A 5,864-nucleotide genomic window follows, 5' to 3' on the forward strand; every position below is an offset into this window, starting at 1 on the left:
CTGTGTTATCCTCAGGAGAGTGAGATATAATTCATGGTCACCTGGTTGAAATAGAGTGCTTTTCTTCAGGGGACACTCAGAGGAGCCCATTCCTGCTGGGCTGTTTGCCTGTGGCTAAACAGAAATGTTCCCCGCTGTTAGCCACAGGACGGGGGGAAGGTTGAGGGGGTAGTCACGCGGTGGGAGGAGGCAAAATGCGACCTTGTAACGAAAGCACATGTGGTATGTATGTAATGTTAACAGCAAGGTTTACCCTGAAAGAGTGTAGCCACTATTTTATAAAATGTGTCTTTTTAAATACCGCTGTCCCTTTTTTTTTCTCCACCAGCTGCATGTGTTTCAATGATCACAGGATCTTCTCCTTCCCAGAGGCTAGTGAAGCTTAGAAAGAAAAAAAAACGCACTCGTGATGAAATGTTCTCCGAGCTCATGCTGTCCTCCCACACTGACAGAGCACAGACGAATGCGTGGAGGCAAATAATGTCAGAGTGCAGGAAAGCACAAAATGACCGGGAGGAGAGGTGGCGGGCTGAAGAGAGTAAGTGGCGGGCTGAAGAGAGTAAGTGGCGGGCTGAAGACAGGGCTGAAGCTCAAATGTGGCAGCAGCATGATGAGAGGAGGCAGGATTCAATGCTGAGGCTGCTGCAGGACCAAACCAGTATGCTCCAGTGTATGGTTGAGCTGCAGCAAAGGCAGCTGGAGCACAGACTGCCACTGCTGCCCCTCTGTAACCAACCGCCCTCCTCCCCAAGTTCCATAGCCTCCACACCCAGACGCCCAAGAACGCGGTGGGGGGGCCTCCGGCCAACCAGCCACTCCACCACAGAGGATTGCCCAAAAAAAAGAAGGCTGTCATTCAATAAATTTTAAAGTTGTAAACTTTTAAAGTGCTGTGCTTAAAGTGCTGTGTGGCATTTTCCTTCCCTCCTCCACCACCCCTCCTGGGCTACCTTGGTAGTCATCCCCCTATTTGTGTGATGAATGAATAAAGAATGCATGAATGTGAAGCAACAATGACTTTATTGCCTCTGCAAGCGGTGATTGAAGGGAGGAGGGGCGGGTGGTTAGCTTACAGGGAAGTAGAGTGAACCAAGGGGCGGGGGGTTTCATCAAGGAGAAACAAACAGAACTTTCACACCGTAGCCTGGCCAGTCATGAAACTGGTTTTCAAAGCTTCTCTGATGCGTACCGCGCCCTCCTGTGCTCTTCTAACCGCCCTGGTATCTGGCTGCGCGTAACCAGCAGCCAGGCGATTTGCCTCAACCTCCCACCCCGCCATAAACGTCTCCCCCTTACTCTCACAGATATTGTGGAGCACACAGCAAGCAGTAATAACAGTGGGAATATTGGTTTCGCTGAGGTCTAAGCGAGTCAGTAAACTGCGCCAGCGCGCCTTTAAATGTCCAAATGCACATTCTACCACCATTCTGCACTTGCTCAGCCTGTAGTTGAACAGCTCCTGACTACTGTCCAGGTTGCCTGTGTACGGCTTCATGAGCCATGGCATTAAGGGGTAGGCTGGGTCCCCAAGGATACATATAGGCATTTCAACATCCCCAACAGTTATTTTCTGGTCTGGGAGTAAAGTCCCTTCCTGCAGCTTTTGAAACAGACCAGAGTTCCTGAAGATGCGAGCGTCATGTACCTTTCCCGGCCATCCCACGTTGATGTTGGTGAAACGTCCCTTGTGATCCACCAGAGCTTGCAGCACTATCGAAAAGTACCCCTTGCGGTTTATGTACTCGGCGGCTTGGTGCTCCGGTGCCAAGATAGGGATATGGATTCCGTCTCTGGCCCCACCACAGTTAGGGAATCCCATTGCAGCAAAGCCATCCACTATGACCTGCACATTTCCCAGGGTCTCTACGCTTGATATCAGCAGATCTTTGATTGCGTGGGCTACTTGTATCACAGCAGCCCCCACAGTAGATTTGCCCACTCCAAGTTGATTCCCAACTGACCGGTAGCTGTCTGGTGTTGCAAGCTTCCACAGGGCTATCGCCACTCGCTTCTCAACTGTGAGGGCTGCTCTCATCTTGGTATTCATGAGCTTCAGGGCAGGGGAAAGCAAGTCACAAAGTTCCATGAAAGTGCCCTTACGCATGCGAAAGTTTCGCAGCCACTGGGAATCGCCCCAGACCTGCAACACTATGCGGTCCCACCAGTCTGTGCTTGTTTCCCGAGCCCAGAATCGGCGTTCCACAGCATGAACCTGCCCCATTAGCACCATGATGCATGCATTGGCAGGGCCCATGCTTTCAGAGAAATCTGTGTCCATGTCCTGATCACTCACGTGACTGCGCTGACGTCGCCTCCTCGCCCGGTATCGCTTTGCCAGGTTCTGGTGCTGCATATACTGCTGGATAATGCGTGTGGTGTTTAATGTGCTCCTAATTGCCAAAGTGAGCTGAGCGGCCTCCATGCTTGCCTTGGTATGGCGTCCGCACAGAAAAAAGGTGCGGAACGATTGTCTGCCGTTGCTCTGACGGAGGGAGGGGCGACTGACGACACGGCTTACAGGGTTGGCTTCAGGGAGCTAAAATCAACAAAGGGGGTGCCTGTACATCAAGGAGTATTTCAGGCAGGACTGCACGGAGGGTTCCAATAAGAAATGGTGCACCTAAGTTATCGTTCTTATTGGAACAAGGATGTTAGCCTGGCCTCTGATTGATACATGGCTAGATTTACCTCGCTGCACCTTCTCTGTGAGTGACTGCAGTGTGATCTAGAGGAATGAGTCCCCTAGACAGGGGAGGAGGCAAATGAGTACAAAACAAATCTGGTCTATTTCTTGTTTTGATCCACTCCATCTATCTTTTACATCTTTGGCTGGCAGCAGATGATGCAGAAGGACTGCATGCCATCCACATCTCATGGCTGCTCGGCAGAAGATGGTACAGTACGACTGCTAGCAGTCCGTATTGCCTGCCCGCTCACCATAAGACGGTTCAATAGGACTGACTGCAGGACTAAAGAGAATGACCTGGTCAAGTCACTCCAAATTTAGTCCCTCCGCCCATGTCTGCCCAGGCTCTCCTGATCGACCTCACAGAGGTGACCAGGAGCACCTCGGACATGACGATGACAGCTACCAGTCGTACTGTACCGTCTGCTGCCACAAGGCAAGGGGTTGCTGCTACTGTGTAGCAATGCCGTACCGCGTCTGCCAGCACCCAGGAGACATAGGGTGACGGTTACCTGAGCGGGCTCCATGCTTGCAGTGGTATGGCGTCTGCACAGGTAACTCAGGAAAAAAGGCACGAAACGATTGTCTGCCCTTGCTTTCACGGAGGGAGGGAGGGAACGGGGGCCTGACGATATGTACCCAGAACCACCCGCGACAATGTTTTAGCTCCATCAGGCATTGGGATCTCAACCCAGAATTCCAATGGGCAGCGGAGACTGCGGGAACTGTGGGATAGCTACCCACAGTGCAACGCTCGGGAAGTCGACTCTAGCCTCCGTACTGTGGAAGCGCTCCGCCGAGTTAATGCACTTAATGCACTTAGAGCATTTTCTGTGGGGACACACACACTCGAATATATAAACCCGATTTCTAAAAAAACGACTTCTATAAATTCGACCTTATTCCGTAGTGTAGACATACCCTTAGAAGACAAAAAGTGGGAGAGAGCAGGTATTATTACATGAACCTTATCCATCATTACACCAGACAGGGTTTTAAGACTGTCCCAAATCTATAATTCTTTGTTTTAAATTAACAAAGGATATTTCTCCAACCCTCCCCTTCTTTTCCAGATCAGAAATTCTGGGACCAAGCAAGTTGAGGGCTTCTCTTCACAGGGAAGTTAGTGTGCAGCAAGCTAGAGTGTGAATTTAAAGCACTTTAGCTACCCCACACTAGCTAACTGGTCATGTGCACACTCTTACTGCGCCCTCAGGTGGTCTAGCTTAGTACACTTCCAAAACGCATGAAGCTAATGCGCACAGAGGCATTCATAGTGTGCTATAAGAGTGTCCACGTGGGGAGTTAGCCGTCAGGCGCTGGTACACACTAGCTACTCCGCACTTGTTCCCTGTGTGGACAAGCTCAGTTTCAAATGGATCAAAATGAGATTCTGTTTATCGAGAGTTCTTCTACTGCACCTATCACCACAGGACCTCACAAACTGAGCCAATTTAAGAATTAGTCCCAGGAGGTGGCTGAATTCTTGGCTTCTTTGTTCTCCCAGCTTGGTCACGACCAGCAATGGATCTGGGGACTTCCAGCACTGTCTACAGCGTGAGCTAAAAGACTGTCCCTTAGAGCCAGGAGCTATCACACACTCAGACTGGAGGCTGAGCTAGGTCTGTGTAAACCACTCTGTGATGTTCATATACATCTCTTCATCCTCCTGTCTTCTTTTCCTTGGCTGATGTCTGGGCTATTGGCTTAGGCTAGAGAAGTGGAGTTTGCACCTGTTCTGAAGGCACTGAGATCTGGGCTCCCAACGTCCTCCTCAGGAAGGAAGTTCCATGGCTCTTAGGCCAGCTTTGTTCCCTGCTGTCACAAATTGGACCCTGAGGTTCCAGAGGAAAGGATGAATGAGACTAAAAAACCCTCTCTCCTTTCCCCTTCCTTCCTGGACATAAAGGTAGGAAAGTGCCTTTTATTAAGCTCAACAGGCTAATATGAGGTCAGACTAGATCAGTGGTTTTCAAATGTTTTTTCAGGCGACCCAATTGAAGAAAATTGTTGATGCCCACGACCCAACAGACCTGGGGATGAGGGGTTTGGGGTGTGGGAGAGGCTCAGGACTGAGGTAGATGGTTGGGGTGTGTGGGTGAGGGCTGCAGGGTGGGGCCAGGAATGAGGGGTTCAGGGTGTGCGGAGGGGGTCTGGAGTGGGGCAGGGGATTGGGGTGTGGGAGGGGGTCAGGGCTCTGGGCTGGGAGTTCAGGCTCTGGGGTGGGGCCAGAGATGAGGAGTTTGGGGTGCAGGAGAGGCCTGCAGGTTTGGGGGGGCTCAGGGCTGGGACAGGAGGTTGGGGTGAGGGAGGGGGTCAGGACTCTGGGCTAGGGGTGCAGGTTCTGGGGTGGGGCCAAGGATGAGACGTTTGGGGTGCAGGGGTTTAGGGCAGGGCTCACGGCTTGGGCAGGGGATTGGGGCATGGGGTTGGGGTGCGGGCTAACCTTGGGTGGCTCCCAGTCAGCGGCGCAGCGGGGGTGCTAAGGCTGGCTGCCTGTCCTGGCACTGTGGACTGCGCTGCACCCCGGAAGCGGCCAGCAGCAGGTCCGGCTTCTAGGCAGAGGTGCGCAAGAGGCTGCGCGTGGCTCTCGCCCACGGGCACCGCTTCCCTCAACTCCCATTGACCGGTTCCCAGCCAATGGGAGTGCAGAGTCAGTGCTTGGGGTGGAGACAGCGCACAGAGCCCCGTGGCCTCTGTGCCTAGGAACCGGACCTGCTGCTGGCTACTTCTGGGGTGCAGTGCGGCGTCAGAACAGGTAGAGACTAGCCGGCCTTTGCCAGGCAGCACCGCCGGTGGGACTTTTAACGGCCTGGTCGGCAGAGTGGACCAGAGCCACTGAAACCCAGTGCCTTCCATTCCATGACCCGGTACCGGGTCGCGACCCACAGTTTGAAAACCACTGGACTAGATGATCTAAAGGTTTCTTCTGGCCTTAGAATCTCTACACATTAAAACATCAGTGGGGGTTCAGTCTTTTTAATGTTACCCCCTAACTCTGCAGCCATCCAAGGGATCAATGGACCCTCAGCACCCCCTAAGGGCCTGCCAGCCCCCTTCTACAACCAGACTAGCTGTGACACTGCTCCTGAGCCATTGGCTGAGCAACTGGCCAATGCAAAGCTTGTAGTTTAGATCCTGCAAGTCAATAAATTACTCATTGTTAAGCCTTTCCCTG

This window comes from Lepidochelys kempii, chromosome 6, assembly GCF_965140285.1.
Source record: "Lepidochelys kempii isolate rLepKem1 chromosome 6, rLepKem1.hap1, whole genome shotgun sequence".
NCBI classification, from domain to species: Eukaryota; Metazoa; Chordata; order Testudines; family Cheloniidae; genus Lepidochelys; species Lepidochelys kempii.